General features: G+C 33.1%; 2 long non-coding RNA genes across 3 annotated transcripts; both read left to right on the forward strand.

The window, feature by feature from the left end:
- Positions 1-646: 646 nt before the first annotated feature.
- LOC131626731 (uncharacterized) lies at positions 647-1,830 on the forward strand. 2 transcript variants are annotated; one of them, XR_009291267.1, is made up of 4 exons: positions 647-889; positions 1,028-1,172; positions 1,470-1,532; positions 1,695-1,830. It is a non-coding gene; the product is annotated as an uncharacterized LOC131626731 (long non-coding RNA). The 2 variants fall into 2 exon arrangements; XR_009291266.1 differs by having other exon boundaries at positions 647-1,172.
- Positions 1,831-2,891: 1,061 nt separating this feature from the next.
- On the forward strand, positions 2,892-4,867 carry LOC131626732 (uncharacterized). The gene is made up of 4 exons (XR_009291268.1): positions 2,892-3,976; positions 4,165-4,270; positions 4,372-4,462; positions 4,546-4,867. It is a non-coding gene; the product is annotated as an uncharacterized LOC131626732 (long non-coding RNA).
- The last annotated feature ends 13,629 nt before the right edge of the window (positions 4,868-18,496 follow it).

Consider the following 18,496-nt stretch of genomic DNA (forward strand, 5'->3'; position numbering starts at 1 on the left):
AGAAAGTATGTGTTAGTCCTATTCTAAATTTTTTAATTTCCCTTAAGTTAAATTTATTTCACGTGGATGAAAAGTATTAAAGTGAAACACTTTAATAAAATTAATGGACAAATATAATTTTGCATTTGTTTAATTATATAATAAAAGAAATTCAAGTATAAAGACTGAACTTAACCACCAAATTATTATAGGAAATTAATACAAACTTTTTACATCAATTCTCTCCTTCATTTCTTTATCTTCTGCATTTACTTTATATTAATTTATTATAACTTAAATTAAAAAAAGAAAAAGTATTTTTAAAATAAACATAAATTAAATCCCTTTTTATATTTTTCTCTTTCAAGTATTAATAAAAACATGTACACCACAAGATTGAACTAGCTAGGTTGGCATGTTTAAGTGCTAATCATTTTTTTAAACCTAAGTGCTAATCCATGTTGCAATCACATCATAAGAGAACTCATTGGCATGCTAAATATATTTTATTCTTGATGAATAGAATCTGTTGTGGAGTGTGACTCCCGTTGGCATTAGGGCATATCCGATGGTACATTTTCGTACTCAATTTACAGCTCTATGGTAGTATTATTTATTATCTATAATATAAGAAAGAAAACTGTGCTGGATTATACAATTTAACCCTTGCTTTATTTGGTGACAAATCTCACTTATGGGGGCAAATTAGGTCCAAAGTAACCATTTGTCAGACAATTAGATGGTATTAGTTACATAATTGGTACCTTTTGTGCCATTCATTGGCTGTCTCCATTATTTTATATTATTCAACCCATAAACCGGTTGCATATGGACGAGAAAAAGTAGAAAAGTTTCCTCTGCAAAACAGCAATAGCAGTCATGGTCTTCCCAATGAATACACTGTTTGCAGGTATCATTCTTTCTTTCCTTCTCTTTCTTTCTCGTCCTTTCCTTCACTTTCTCTCTTCTTCCTCCTTCTCCCTCTTCTTCTTCCTTCTTCCTACAGATGCAATTTGTATTCTTTCCTGACACGGTTTGTTCTGTTGAGTGCTGAGGACGATGATGAACACGATGATGGTGATGTTGATGTTGTTGGGTTCGTGATGAACGATGTTGAACGATTTTAGATGAATGAGTTGAGTTGGTTGAAGATCTATGAAGATGATGACGAAAGCTACGAATCTGAATCTCGGGTGAGGTATTTCTGGTTTTTCTTCTTGATCTCTCTTCCTCTCTCACGATTCTGAAGGGTTTTGATTTTAAGGAAAATGATTAACAAATTGTTTAGGTTTTTTTATGAATATTGAGATTTATCTGTGTTTGAGGTTTTGATGTTTGATGAACAATGTTCTTCTGATAATTTCTGAAGGGTTTGTAAAATTGGGAAAATGATGAACTAGGGTTTTGGTTATTTTTGCCCTGCAGCTGTTTTCTTGATGATTTTTGACCTTATCCATTGTCAATTCTCATTAACATGATTTTTTTTCCAGATCCGACCCTTCCACGGGATTAGGGTTTCAGGAGATCTCGGTCGCAAGTTCTTTTCCAATATGGTATGTTTCAAGTTCCAACCAATGTTTTGTTGTTCTATAATCTTCATTGTTAGATTGTTGTGTCATGAATCTTGGTACAAAGACTATTTACTTTGGCTGAACCGACTTTTGGTTTTTGTTTAGTTTTGTTTTCTGCAAGAACTTTTTGTGGTGGTTATGCAGATTGGTTAGCAGAATTTTGTGGGAAGTGGCGGTTTGAGTCGGTGATGCAGCCTGTTTCTTCGGGAACCAGTTTGTTATTCGTTTCGGTTGAGCTTTATGCAGGGCTGCAGTTCTCATAAGACCATTACTTGAACATTATAGTAAAATAAATTCTTACTTCTTGCAGAGATTTAAGCTTCAATATGTTTTCTGGTTCAATCCCAAATTCAATCCATGCATTGTTAAATGCTAAGGCCAAAATCTGCTCATTAATGATGTATGTGATGTAGTTTTGGAACAGAGTCTCAATGGTACCCTATTTAAACAATGACAAATTGATAATGCTGTTGTACAAGTGCATTCACATGACCTCAACATATCAAACAGTGTTCCTCTTAGTTTTCTCCTCAATCTTTATCTTTTCATTAATTTACTCTCCCATTCCCTTCCTTTAGGTTGTCCAACTGCATCTGCCGCTGCTCCATCAAAGCGGTAATACTAACTGGCTCTGGAAATCGGCGGAGGAAAAAAGACAGAAGCTTGCCGGTATCGCTAACAAGAAGCGATTGATATGCATGTTCTATTCATTTTAAAAATTATACTAAGCTTGACATTGTTGCTTCTGAATATTATTATTGTAGATTTGGGAGTGCCATGAGTTTTTCTCTATTGGTTGATAACTATTTACTTTTCATGCAGAAACAATATGACAACAAGATTGTTGATGAATTTTTAGAGTGACAACAAGATTTTTACTTTCCAGCAAGAGTTGCTTTATTCTTTTATCACTACTACTCAATTGTGGCTTACGGTTGCTGTTGGAGTGTTTGAAGCACGTCGTATATCAGAGGCAATTTGAACTCGGGTATTGTTATTTAAACGCAGTTCTTTACAAATGCAATTTGTTTGTATTTGGTGTAGAGCAGTATGAGCAGGCTATCAAGTATGAGAAAGGTTCATTTGTTACTTCTGATGGAGCGTTGGCAACACTTTCTGGTGTTAACAGGTCTTTCTCCTAGCGACAAAGGCGTCTTTATGGATGACGTTACTAAAAGTGAACTTTGGTGGGGGAAATTACGTACTATATATCCCAGGTTGGGTTTGAAACTATGACCTATGATTAACTGAAAGAGATCTCTTGTCATCTCATTCAATTGTTATTGTGTAGTAATCATATGATTTTTGTGGTTTTGATTTTAATTCAAGTGCAGGTTCCAGTTGCACAAACTCACGATCCCAAGGGTAAGCCTGATTGCTATGGTGTCTTCTGCCTTACCTATGATTTCAAGGCTATGAGTATTCTTCTTCACTACCTTTATCTATTTATTACATGTATATATGGTGTTTGTCAATAAGTGCATGCTGATGCATAATTTCCTTTATGTAATGTGTATAGGCAAAGTTTATCCACAGTTTAATTGTAAAAATCTTTTGGATCCTGTGTGGTAGCCCATATTTGGTGAAGCACACACGATCTATTGTCTTTAATGGCCATGCAATTTATCTCCACAGAGTTGATTTCTTATCTCAGCTTGCATTCGGTAATGGCAAATTTTTGAAGAACTACAAGTAAGCGTTCAATCTTAATTTTCGTTTCTATCGTTGTGGGGGTATGCCATGACAGATCCTTGCCATCAATCTTCTATTCTGATACTGTCAGGATTACAAACCTATCCTATAATAAATGTATTTAAGTCGTCATGATTTCCTCATCACAAAACTCACATTGTAGAATCTATTTGGATCAACATCTGTGTATGCCTACATTGAAGGCATTTTCAGTTCTGTTGTTGGAACTACAACATCTGTGTATGCTTACATTTTAGGTACAATATTCGACTTTATTTCTTGCATGGAGAAATACCTTGAACTTTTATGCTTCTTATCTAATAAATTTTTTTTGGCATCTCACTTTCACGCAAATTCGGTGCCTTTTTTGCATCGATCCCCTACCGATAATTGGTGCTATATACTGTGTTTTATTTGGCATTGTTGGTAAGTGTAGGCCAAACACATATAATTTTTAGTTTTAATATTTATGTCGAGAGAGAGTACTTGCATATATGAAAATATAATCCAATGATTTTATCTTTATAGGTTACTAACAGGATCAATCATGGCTCATGAAATGATGCATAACCTGGTTTTATGTTTGGTCTGTAGGTATCCTATATGCAGAATCCCAATGGTCAAACATTAAGATAGTAGGATTGGTTATGTAACTTTGATGGGGTGACTGATAATTGTAACTTGCTGGGCTGGTCTTGATTTTATTGTATTGAGTTGGTTCTGCATTAGTTTGGGTACAGATTTATATATATATATATATATATATATATATATATATATATATATATATATATATATATATATATATATATATATATATATATATATATATACAAGCTCCATTGTTTAGCAAAAAAAACAAAACTTCAATTTCAATCTTATTTGCTCACTCTTTTACTACTCTTTATCACAAACAATGCAGACACATGTGCACACTATTGTATCTAATGTTGGAGTTGAAGGTGTTGTTGTTGCTGGAAAACTTTAGGAACAGAATAATTCTAATCTTGGTTATGATGCCAACAAAGGTCAGTGTTCCCCATTTTCTTTTTCGTTGTTGTCGTGTTTAAATAGTTTCTTTTGTTTGTGTTATTATTATTGATTATGTTGTCAACTATTTTTCTTGCAGCTTTGTAATTAGGTGAATATGTAGATATGGTTAAGTCTAAAATTATTGATCCATTGAAGGTGGTTAGGACCTTCTTGGTTGACATAACCAGGTAGGATATTTACAAATTAGCAGTGGATACTAAAGTATTTGGTATGTTATATAACCACTTTGCTTACCATCATTTTTCTGCAGTGTATCGTCTTTGATGATAACAACCGAAGTTATTGTTTCTGAACTCCCAAAAGAAGATAAAGACAGTCCTACAATGCCTGACAACATGGGTGGTATGGATTATTAGCTGCTATGAAGACTTGAATTAAAGTGGTGTTTCGCCACTATTATAGCCTCTCTTTTTATATTTGACATAAGGCATTCATGTAATCATAATGAGAGATGAAAGTTGTAGGTGGGAAGATTTGTGATTGTTATTGTATATGATATGATTGAGATATTCAGAATAATTTGCATTCCAAAATAGTTAGGAATTATTCCCTTCATAAGTTGTCAAATGAAACCAAGGTCTCAATTAAATTCTTTCCCAAAAAGGTTGTTTTATTAATACTTTTAAATTGTTGATTTTTTCCGACTAAGTATTAAAGTTGTTGATTTTTAGTTTATATCTTTTAATATTTATTTATTTAATATTTTTTAAATATTTATTTTTATTTATGTTCTATTAAGAGTCATAAATATTCTTTAATATTTTTATGTTATATTAAGAGTCATAAATATTAATTTTTTTAAATCTCCTCCACATTTTTTAGACGTAACACCAACTTTCCACAGCCACATAATTTCTTTGCAACGAAAATCAAAATTTAAAATAGTCTCTAAAAATAGTCTCTAATATTAATAATAATTAATACAAATATTTGTAACCAAAAGAAAAGATTTTTATTGAGTTTTCTTGATAACTGCATTTTTATAATACGTTTTAATATTCTCTATTACAAATTATAATTAATACCAATAATATTCTCTATTGAAAAAATAATATTTGTGTACGGGGTAAAATATATTTAATCCATGTATTTTTATAAATGGTGTTATTTTTATAAATGGAAAAAAAAATCTATTATTTATCTAAATATTTTTATATTCAAAAATTTAGTATTGATCCAGATATTTTTGTAAATGATACCTAAGCATAAATAATATTTGTATACGGGAAAAAATCTATTATTGATCTAAATATTTTTATATACGAAAGATGGTATTTATGATCCAAATATTTACGATCCAAAAATGGTATACAAGAAATAGTCTATTATTGAAAAATTTATTTCAATTAAAATAAATTTAAAAATATACTTGAAAATGTGTGTTATTGAATAAAATAAAATACAAAAATGTGTGTCACTTATCATTAACTTTAATTTAATGATTTAAAATATAATTATATTATATTAATATATGTCATTAATAAAGTTTATACAATTAAAATAATATTTGCACAATTAAATATTAGAAAAATTATTTGTTATTGATGTCATTTCACAATTAAATATTTTATATACAAAAAATGGTAGTTACGATCCAAAAAATTTGATTCAAAATTTAATTTTGATTTAAAATAAATATATTATGTAAACAAATTCGCGTACCAAACCAGTACCCGTGCGTACGCACGGGTATCCCGCTAGTTTATTCATATATGTTTAAAACCAAAAACTTCATGTGCGTATCATAAAAGTTAGGCCACAAATCACTGATGATATGATAAGACATTTCCTTGCTGAGACATGCAACGTGCTCATTTCATAGATCCTAAATGCTTCACGTCCACGAGACTACGACTAAACAAAATGCTTTCATTAATACACTTTAGACTTTTGTATCTCCTAAAAAAAGATAAATGTTTTATATTCATAAAAAATGATATATATATATATATATATATATATATATATATATATATATATATATATATATATAGCTATTTTACAATTTTAAAGACTTAATTGTAATTTTAATTCTCAAAATTTCACTTGATTAATTTTATAAAATTGTTTTTTTAAATTTAAGTTTTATGTCAATTAGATTTTGAAATTAAAAGTGGTGATGTGACAAGTTTAAATTGACAAAGCATAATATGTTGATGAGAATTCATGAGACTAATTTTGACTACATTTGTCAAGAAATATGGTAGAATCTAACTCTACTTACAAATTTCACTTATAGAATAAGAATTGTTCTCCATTTATAAGAATATGTTCACATCCTATATTATTTAATGTGAGACTCTTAACATACCTCTTAATATTTAGGATTGGATATTTAGAGCATGAAATTAAATAGTGAGTGATTTGATAGCGGAAATCTGATAGCAGATGGTCTATCAGCTTTTAAATTAAAATCTTGATACCATATTAAAAAATGTGATTAAACCTAACTCAATTCTACGAAATTAATTTGTAAGGTAAAGTTTTTCTTTACTATAAAGACATTTTCAAAATATATTATCTAAATATGAAATTCTTAACAATATTTGTTAGGAGCACACAAACACGAGAGTATTACTAAATATTTAATTAAAGAATGAAGGTTTAAATATTAGTTAAATATTTGAAATTATTAAATTAAAAATAAAATTGGTAAGTACGATTTTAGACCATTAAATCTTGATTCAAGTGACATCAATCAGTGGCGGTTCTATAGCCCGGTGAGCCCGGGCACGTGCCCGGGGTCAACTCCTATTTTCTTTGTATTTCCCCCAATTTAATAGTCGAATTCTAGACAAAATTAGGGGCAAAATTAATAAAAATAAGAGTGTAAAAACTAAAATAAATGAGTACCCAATGATCCAGACAGACCCAACCCAATTAATTATATATGAATTATAACCAAAAAAATTTTAAAAATTAATTATGCTAAAGTGTTATAGACTGGCTGGTGTTTCATCTTCCCGACTTCCCCCTCTTTGTCTTTGACGGTTGGTGCTTCAAGATATACATATTTAATCATTATTATTAAATATTATAATAATAAGAGTTTTATATTGTGGCTAATTATTTCTTAGGCTCTGTTTGGTAAGACATATTTTCGAGCTTATAGCTTATGTCATATGTCTTATAAGCTCATATGATAATTTAGACCCGTTTGGTAACGGTCTTTTCATCACGAGCTTATAGCTTATTTTACTAGCTTATAGCTTATTTTTCAGACGCTATTTTAAATAGCGTTTTAGCTTATGTCTTATAGCTTATTACTTTTTCTTCCCTTTTTATCCTTATTATTTCAATTAAAATTCATTTTTAACCCTTATAATTTATTTTAATTTAAAATAAAATAATTATATATTAAATATCATTTATGTCATTTTACATTTATAAGTTAATTAAACCGCTAATTTTACCTAACACTTCAATGAGCTTATAAGCTATCAGTCTCAACCATCCGCTATAAGCTATAAGTCATCAGTCATCAGCCATCAGTCATAAGCTATAAGCTATCAGCTAGCTTATCAGTCAACCGCTATTTTTACCAAACAGACCCTTTGTCTTTTTTTCTTGAATGGTACCATTTTCATTTTTAGTCTTCTTGCAATTTATGCTTTCAAAAGTTTATAATTCATTAGACCTTCCCTAATTTGATAATTTTTTTTTACTTCTTTTCTATTATAATTTTATAGCGACATTATAATTTTCCATATATTATAAAATCAAACAAGAAATCATGGGCGTTTAAATTTAATTAAAAGGTAGGAGTAATACAAATTGAAATGTATGAAAATTTGATGAGTTTTACTATGTGGTCAAATTAGAGAGTTCAAGCAAAATTACTTTTTCAATATGAGAAATTATCTAAGTTTTTCACATAATAAATAACTTTAAAATTTTTGGGGTTTTTTTATGAAATAAGTTGAAAATGTTCAAATATTATTTTGTTAGCTTTTGAGGGATTATATTTTATGTCCCTCATTTTTTACTTTCTTTTTTATTGAATAAATTATCTTTAATAAAAATAATACTAAAATTAATGTATAAATAAATTTATAGTTATAAAATAAAATAAATGCATAATAATTTGAAATTTCAAGTCAATTATAATATTATAATAAACCAATATAAAAATTAAAGTGGAAAAAAAAACTATTTGAATTTTTAGAGTTTTTTTAGTTTCCTCAAGGGCACACGTTTACAATTGAACATTTACTATTGTTCACTATAATAGATCTAACAAAAACTAAACACAATTGGAATACTCTTTATTTCCTTATCATCTTTTTTTTAGAGTATTCGAAATCATGGGAGAAGCTACAGCCTAGCGAACCCGGACACGCGTTCGCGTTCAACCCCTCCTTTCGTTTTATATTCCCCACTTAAAAGTTGATTTTTAGACAATATCAGAGGCAAAATTAGTAATTTTTAGACAAAGTTAAGGACAAAAACACTAAAAATATGGTGTGAAATTTTTGGACAAAATCAAGAGATTTTTTTTTAGATAAAATCAAGAGCAAAACTAGTAGAGACATGATGTAAAATTAGTAAAAACAAGGTGTAAATTTTTTGCCCAGACTCCTTAAAATTTCTGGCTCCGCCACTGACATCAATCCTTCAAAATACATAAATGTGTTGTTTTTTTACAAGAGCAGATTAATTTTGTAATCATCTATATGAATTTATAATTTTTCTCTATCATCTAAATTTAAAACACAATTTTTAAAATCTTTTTTCACTAACATGTCTTCTCTTCTCATTCTCTCTTTACTTATCATATTTCTCTTACGTGGACGACTCACATAAGTTGGTTTGTAACCACGTCAAAATAAATGGTCACATCACCACTTTTGACTTCAAAATGTAGAGAACTTTAAAAAAGAGAAATCAATTTTTCTAAACGAGTAGAAAAATGGAACTAAAATTACAATTAGTTCAATATTCAAAATATCTTTAGGTCATTATAAAGTAAATTTTGTATAAGTATCTAACAAAGATATTATAAGAGGTTCCAACGCTCCTCAATCAAACTTCGCAATATATAACTTATTAATTAAGGAAATTTCTTCACCCACCTCTTATCCTTCTTGGTCATCTCTGGTGAATTTACTAAAATGCCCCTGTTTTAGAAGTTCATTTTCGAAAACATACTTTTATTGGAAAAAAGGTGTTTTCGGAAATGTATCTCCGAAAAGGTGAATATTTTAATGAAAAATATTAATTTCGGAGAAGCATCTCCGAAATAAAGTTGTTTTTCAGAAAATTGGTGTATCGGAAGTGCATCTCCGAATTCAACCCCTTGGAGGAATTCGGAAATGTACTTCCGAAATAAGGTCTGGACAGAAGAAAAATAACAAACAAGAACGATTCGCTTTATTTAATCGGATGAAGATTACATCGATCACATTACATAAGGTTAAAGTTACATATTGTTAAACACGGTAATTACACTTTCTTTACTTTTACTGTTTTTACATCGATTCACTTTCTTCACATCACTGAACCAAACCCAACCCTTGTTCACCTACCTCCTCCTTTTCATATTCCCGGTAATTACACTTTCTTTACTTTTACTGTTTTTACCAAGAGGTGTAGAAATTGTTGCCCTTTTGTTAACATAGTTGTTATCATTTAAACATGTTGTAAAATATCTTGTAGGATACTGTGTGAGTACAGTTAATGAGTACTAGTACATTCACATATATGAAGCGTGCTTTAGTCAAGTTTAACCCGATTGATTCTCATATATATGACGGAGGAGGTGGATGCCCGAAGGAAGAAGAACCGGCGGTACGTCCACCGCGAGAGCCACGACCACCACCACCACGGCCACCACCACCACGGCCTGATCCTGCAGCATTGACCGATGATTGTTAAGCATGTGCAGGAGATGGTTGACTCCGGCGATATTCGGGATGGTTTCCTCCACCGCGGCTAGACATTGTGATGAAAGCGGTTACAAGCTGGACATTGTGATTGGAAGAAAAATGGGTGAGAGAGCAGACTTTTAAGTAGGAAGACGATGGAGGAGACGCTGCAACAGGTTAGAAAGTCCTGATCCTCTAGAAATCCATACCACATTGTAACTTACCAACATAATAAACAACAACAAAAACTATACACTTAAAGTTCAAAAAACTTATGAGCAAACTATACTTACATCATAGTGGTGTAGATCCTTATCAGCCACTCGCAACTGAAAATGATTAGCACGAACTTGAATTTTCCTTCCCAATTGACCGTAACCAGGTCGGTTAGGGAACCTAACCGCCTTCTGAGACGACCAACCGGAGCTGCAACATATGGAGGAAAAATGGGTGAGAGAGCAGGCTTTTAAGTAGGAAAGTGTTACCACATTTCTTAGAAGGTAACCGTCTGAGAGTGGTGGGGGAGAAAGAAAAGGCACTTAGAAATTTCAAATCAGGTTGATTACAACTCATTTTTGTCCTGTAATGGTGAATAATTAAGAAAAGGCACTTGTAAATTTTTTGGTGTTTCGGAGATTCATTTCCGAATTCAAAAAAAATTCAAAAAAAAAAACTTCGGAGATGCATCTCCGAAGCAGGGGTAATTTTGGGATTTCGCTGGGGGTGACCCCCATAGGGAGGTGGCTAAAGAAAAATTCTTAATTAATAGATTGACAAGGGAAAATGGAATAAATAATGATAATCAACAGATAAAAAATCAACCGAGAAGGTTGGCCTAGTGGGAGGTGTTTGGGTCTCAAGGGTTTGTTTCCCTTGAGGTTCTGAGTTCGAAGGAGTTACGTGGGACAGTAATGCTATCGGATGAATTAATTGGTACGGAAGAAAGGAGGCCACTCTATTTAAAAAAAAACTTAGAACCTATGTGCAAATAAACATTCAAACAATCAAATCAATATAAACAATGATATTTGTTAATGCAATTTGGCCTAAAAAATGCTACACCAGAGGGAGAGAACAAAATGTTTATTTACTATTGCTCAAGATTTGAATTTAAGATTTGAAAAAAAATACACAGAAAAAAAAATCCCAATCGCCCAAGATTAACCGTCTAAATTTTCTTATTTTTTTCATCTACTCGCAATAAATCTAGTCTGATTCAATAGAAAAAAAATTAAATTCTCTCAATAATGACACCTATCTATTTGGAATATTCACAATGTGTTTTTTTTTACAAGAACAAACTTAATATCTTTCATTCATCAAACAAGGAACAATACAAGGAGTATCATATTAAGGGAACTACGCCTAGCCCAAGAATTGGCCGCCTTAGCTAACTTATGGGCAACCGACTTCGCTTGGCGCTTAATGAACTTTACCTCAAAGTTCAAAAATAAACATAAAATATTATAGATAGACTTAATGATAAAACTAAATTCGGAAGTACCAACATGTTTAGATTGAATAGAATTGACCACAAATTGACAATCACTTTCAAAGGTAACATGAGAGAAGTGGAGGGAGATAGCATCCTGGATTGCTTCCTTCAAAGCGATGGCTTCGGCTTCAAAGACCGAAAAAAGACCCACATCCCAAGCTACACCGGCTCTGATAAATATCCCCTAGTGATCTTGAAAACACCACCCTCTATTAGTAGTACCACCAACATTATTAAAACCTGCATCAACATTACACTTCACCTGATCAATCATAGGTGGAATCCAATCAAATGAATTATTACTGGTTGCGGACACATTAAGCTCCCATTCTTATAGTATCTTCTCGATCATCTTTCCAAACCACATTATTCCTGCTTTTCCAAAGGGACTCAAGCAACACAGCAAATCTACGATTCTCTCGGCTACACACGTCAAAAATAAAGGACTTAGCATCATGAAATGTATGTATTCGAGGATCGATTATAGATGACAAACCTGCTGCCCGCCAACTTTGAGAAGTAGAAGCGCAACCGAAAAAAACGTGTCATTCATCTTCATCTTCTATTTCACACCAAGGACATAAAGACGGGCATTGAACATGATGTTGTAGTAATTTAGATCGATTCGGAAGGCAACCTCTACAAATCCACAATAACAAATGCTTAGCTCTCGAAGGCGCTGATATGTTCCACAGATTTTTCCAATTACCCTCACTACTATAGTGTCAGCTATTACTTTGCACACCTCTCCAAAGTCTATATCTTGATTTCACACTATACTCACCATTCCGCTCCTCTTGCTAAACCAACTTGTCCTCCACAACCTCCTCCAATAAGGGAACTTTAAGAATAGCTTCAGCCCCCACACAGTCAAAAAGAAAGTTCACCTTACCCACATCCCATTGTTTGACTTCAGGAAGTAAGAGATCTTTAACATAAAGATCATACATACCTTGTACTTGTGGACCACGCACCCATCAACTATCTTTCTCACGGAGCCACGAATCATTTATAACCTTAATGCCACTTCCTTCTCCTATGCTTCACCTACTACCAAGCTTAAGAACATCCTTAGCTTTCCACAAACTCTGCCAAACAAAACTCGGATTGTTACCCACCTTAGAATCAATATAAGAGGAATGAGGAAAATACCTTGCTTTGAAGACTCTAGCCACAAGAGAATTGGGCTTCGCCAGTCTCTAAACCCCATACCTCCCTCACTCTTCATCATAGTCATCCTTTCCCAAGCTAACCACCGAATACCTTTATTGTTTCGACCTCTCTCCCCCCCCCCCTCACCAAAAAGAATTAAGAATTTTTTCAATATCATTTACAACCCCATCCGGAGTCAAATAGACACTCATAATGTTGGCCGGAATCGACTTAAGAACTGATTTAATCATAACCTCCTTCCCAGCTTTAGATAAAGCGCGGCCACTCCAAGAATTAATTCTTATCCATATCTGATCCTTAATAAACAAGAACACCGCCTTCTTACTTCTACCGATCATGGAAGGTAAACCCAAGTAAGTCCCTGTACCCTAAACACATCGTACCCCCATCACTTTAGCTGAATCCTCTTGAGCTGGCCCATTTAAGTTACGGCTGAAAAACACTTCAAATTTAGTTAGGTTGATCACTTGCCCTGTCGCGTCAGCATAAGTATTAAGAATCTTCATAAGATTCGACACCTCCACTAGATTTGCCCTGCAAAAAAGAAATCAATCGTCAGCAAAAAGCAAGTGGGACACACTAGGTGCCCCCCTGCAAACACGAGCTCCATGAAGGTCACCACGGGAGACGGCGACTCTAATAAGAGCAGAAAGACCTTCGGAGACAAGAAAGAACAAGTATGGTGACAAAGGATCGCCTTGTCTCAATCCTCTTCTTGGAATAATGGGTCTGACTCTTTCCGAGTTAACAAGAACAAAATAATGCACCGAAGTAACACACATTAGAAGCCAGTGAGTCCAATTCTCATGAAAGCCCAGGCGAAGCAAAATACTTCTAAGAAACCCCCAATCGACTCTATCGTAAGCTTTACTAATATCAATCTTTAAGGCCAGGTTGGCTATGTTACCGCTCGTCTTTCTTTTTAATGCATGAGTAATTTCCGTAGCTACCATAGCGTTGTCAAGGATGGATCTCCCTTCCACAAAAGCCGAATGCTCCTCCGAAACACATTTATCCAAAACCGATTTCAATCGATTAGCTAACAATTTGGCAATGAGCTTGTATACAACATTACAGAGAGAAATGGGGCGAAGATCCTTCATATTTCTAGGATTAGCACATTTAGGGATAAGACAAATATTTGTCTCGTTAAGCTCTGAAGGAAAGAATCCTCTCTCCAGCCACATAAACGCTTCCTGGAAAATATCTTCTCCACATAAATTCCAAAAGTGTTGATAAAACGCCGGGTTAAATCCGTCGGGACCCGGAGATTTATTCGGATGCATCTGAATAAGGGCTTCATAAAGTTCAGCTTTGGTAATTGGTGAGAGGAGTTTGTAGTTGTCATCTTGAGAAATAACCGGTTGAATACAAGTTAAAACCGGTTCATACTCCCCTTGATTAACCTCAAAAAGTTCTTCAAAGTAGGATTTAGCTATGCGACATATTTCCTCTTGATCATTTGTCTCAGTTCCTGTTTCATCAATAAGCACATCAATTCTTTTGAAGTTCCTCCTTACTGTGGCAGACCTATGAAAAAATTTAGAATTCGAATAGCCGTACCGAAGCCAATGCATTTTAGCTCTTTGTTTCCAAAAAATTTCCTCTCGGATCAGGATGTTGTTATACTCCCTCTGCGCCTCAATGAATCTACTTGTCGCTCCCTCATCATCCGCTAATCTCGCGGCTTCCATGGCTGCCATTTGCAAAGACAAATTGTGTCTCTGCTGAGAGAAAATCGACTTATTCCAGCTCAATAATTCCTTAGCACAGTTGCTAATACGATTCAGCACTTCACCATTAGCCTCTACCTCCCAACCTTTCCTAACCACATCATCCAGTTCTTCATTAATTAACCAAGCATTCTCAAATCTAAAAGAATGATTTTTGGGGCGATTCCGTTGGAGCGGTTCGCAGTGCAGCAAGATAGGACTATGGTTTGAGTGAGAGGCCGGTAAGTTGAAGAGTTTAGCCTCAGGAAAAATGTTCAACCAATCTTGCGTCACGAGGGCACGATCTAGTCGCTCTTCGATAACATGATCAGTACCCCTACTTTTAATCCAAGTATAAGGGTGACCTTCCAGCGGGATATCTAGTAAATTGCAATCGGTAACCGCATCACGAAAACCTGCGCAGAGCCAATTAGGATGTTGATGAACACCAACTTTATCACAATGTGTTTAACAACTACGATTTGCGTGATTCATTGCTACCCAATCATACCCTTTAAATATATGGCTTCTTTCTCACCCATTTAGTTGTTTTACTAAAATTGTTTTGAAGAACAAAATGCTTTAACTTTATTTTGATGATAGTACAATATACGAAAAAAATTATTATCTAACGTGTGTTATATGTGTAGAAATCTTTTAATAGATTCTATATAATATATATGTTGAAAAAAAGTAAGAAATTTCTACCTCTAAGGCATGATCATCTAGACACAAGATGAATTTAGAAAATATCATATGGTGTATTAATCATTAAGAACCATGCTAAAGCATATGGTAAAGCATCATTTGAGAATGCCTCATGAAGATTTCATGCATCCTAAACCGCTCCACCACTTTATTTAAGTAATCACAATGAAATAAGCACATTTCACCCTTTTATGGTTTCTTACAATATCCAACCCAAGAATCCTCTTCACATTTGAGATATCTTTTATCTCAAATTCATAATTTAGATTCCCTTTGAGCTTACTAATCTCATCATTTCTAGAACATGCCATTGAGATATTGTCCGCATATAAAAATAGGTAGATATAGAAATAGTAGAAAATGGCCCCCATAAATCAGCATGTAAAATCTCAAAAGGAGCAGTAGAATGAGTAACATCATTAGGAAAAGGCAATCTTCTTTGTTTACTAAAGTGGCAAGCATCACAAGGCACTGCAGTATTTTTACAATCAATGTAAGGAAAAAATCTGGAAATGGTTTGTAAACCTATATCTGAGACATGACCTAATCTTAGGTGCCAAAGGTTACAAGATTTATTTGCAACAGAATTACAAGTGGAAGTATGACCTGCAGAATCAAGAACGTACAAGCCTCTTTGCAGATTAGTTGAACCAATCATTGTCTTGGAATAATTCTACACAATTTGATAAGAATTAGCACTAAACTGTAAGGAACAATCATTACTAGTGGCTAATTTGGAAATATATATGAGGTTTACATGGAAATTTGGGATGTAAAGAACATTGTGAAGGGTTAAGCAGGCTGAAATGGCTATAATACTATATATAGTGGCAGTTAATTGAGAACCATCAGGTAAAGTAATGGGGATAGGGACTATGTTCTTATACTCAATAAAGGAAGCAATATTAAAGAAAATGTGATTTGTAGCACCTGTGTCTAGAATCCAAAGATTAGAGTTCTTACCACTTGGATTGGATGAATGTGAGTTGAGGACAAAAGGTGAAGTGGTGATACCGTTGGCTTTGGCTTGAGTGGTTATCTTTGATTGTTGAAGTAATTCCAGAATATTGAGATACTGCTTTTGAGTAAAGCCAAAAGAAGGTGCAGTTGATTCCTGTTGAGTTGATTCTGACACAGTGTTGATAGTAGCATTATGTTTATGACCTACATTTGTACCCTGAGTATTCTGAGGTCTACCTTTCCCTTTGTAACCAGGAGGAAAACCATGTTTCAATAGTGTGGTTTGTCCTATTGCATTATGTCCACACCCTTATTGGAACCTTTTGAATTGTTGAAATTATGATTCTTTCCCTTAAATCCATTGTTGCCATTTTTGCTGCCAGCATTGCCTGGATTATGACTGGCGTTTAAAGTTGTAGCTTCTTCACCATTGCCATTGGTGATAAGAGATTCAGATATAGAACTGTGCAGCTTTCTTTCTTAATGAATAACCAATGAAAAAAGCTTTATCGATCAATGTCAGGAAAATGGTTCATCATTATAATTTGTGACCTAGAGTGTGTAAATCGTTCATTCAAACCTTTGAGAAATCTGATAACATAATCTTGTTCTCCATAGGTTTTAACAGAAGCTAGGGCACCACATGTACAGGGTATAGCACAAGAACAAGTGGGAATAGGGCGATAATTTTATAATTCATCCCAAAAAACTTTTAATTGAGTAAAGTAGTTTGAGACATCGAAATTACCCTGGCGAAATTTGTAAAGATCTTCTTGTATGTCTGAAATGCGGAAGATATCACTGTGCGTGAAGCAAATCTGTAAATTCTTCCAAAGACCAGTAGCGCTGTCAATCCAGAGAACGAATTTTACAATCGATTCAGAGATAGAACGATGTATACAAGAAAGAACCATTGTGTTGCAGCGAATCCAGGGAGCATATATAGGATCTGAAATAGAAGGTTTTGGTTAGGGTTCCATCGATGAATTTGTCTTTGTTCTTGGAAATCATAGCAATTTGCATCGATCGAGCCCAAGTATTCTTGTCAGTAAGAAGAGGAGAAACGAGGACGATTGCAAGGTTTTCATTCGGATGAAGATAGTAGGGGTTTACAGAATTCGTCGCATAAATCAATGAAGCTCTGGTACGCCATTGAAGGAGATGAAGAATCAAGAAAAGAAGAAACAGTTGCAGAAAGAAAGAATATCTGCAATGGGAGAATGAAAGAGATAAAAGAATGAACGATTCTTCAAAGAGGAATTTGTGAACAATTGAAGAAGAAGAAGAAGAAGAAGAAGAAGAAGAAGAAGACGAAAGAGGAGTGATAGCTACCAGAGCTGGATGAGATCTAACACCATGTTGATGATGAAGATCTTTGGATAAAGAGAGAAGAATATTGCAGAATGCATTGAAGAATAAACTCTTTCATTAATTTGATATGAGCAACTAAAGTGCATTATATACAGTGTTAATTAAAATAACTAAATGCACTATCAGTAACAAGTAACTACATTCTAAGCTATTGGGCTGAACAATAATATAAATGGACCTAGGCCTGTATGATAAAATACAAAGTATATGTACTAGTTAATAGATCTCAAAATGTGATTCTCAATATAATGAAAAATCGGATCCATCAAATATGTTTATGCATAATTTTCTATCTTAAGTTCAAGAACATATCTCACATCTTGTAAAAGGAATTCACGACTATCAAACATATTAAGACAAATTGAACTTATACCTAGTACCTTGCATATCTTGTTATTTCTAAAGTGAATGAGCCCATCTTCTCTAAGTTTCAAAGTCTTAAAATATTCTTTTATCATGAGTTGTTTGTAGGTATGATTTCACTCTTACTCGCATTATCACTTCTCCTCACTGTTCACTAATTTGAGTATGAATGTTCATAGTACAATTCGGTTAGAAAACCAAATCAAACCAAAGTAAAAAGTTACTCGAATTAAACCGAACCGTTTTAATTTATTCAGAACCAACCGAACCAAAATCATTGGTTTAATATACTAGTTCAGAATTTCAAACCATATCAAACTGTTAAAACACAATTTTTTTCCAAATCAAATCGTTTATTTAAGAACTAAACAATTATATTTTTTTAATTGTTTTTTGATAAAAAATAAATAAATTTTTGTTAGCATTTTTTTATTTTCAATTTTAATTCAATTTATTTGTCATTTGGTTTGGATCAGTTTCTATTTTTATTCTATTCATTTTTTATTTGGTTTGATTCTATAATTATTAGTGCAATACATGTTCTATTCACTAACT

Source organism: Vicia villosa, unplaced genomic scaffold, assembly GCF_029867415.1.
Source record: "Vicia villosa cultivar HV-30 ecotype Madison, WI unplaced genomic scaffold, Vvil1.0 ctg.000320F_1_1, whole genome shotgun sequence".
Taxonomy (NCBI): Eukaryota; Viridiplantae; Streptophyta; class Magnoliopsida; order Fabales; family Fabaceae; genus Vicia; species Vicia villosa.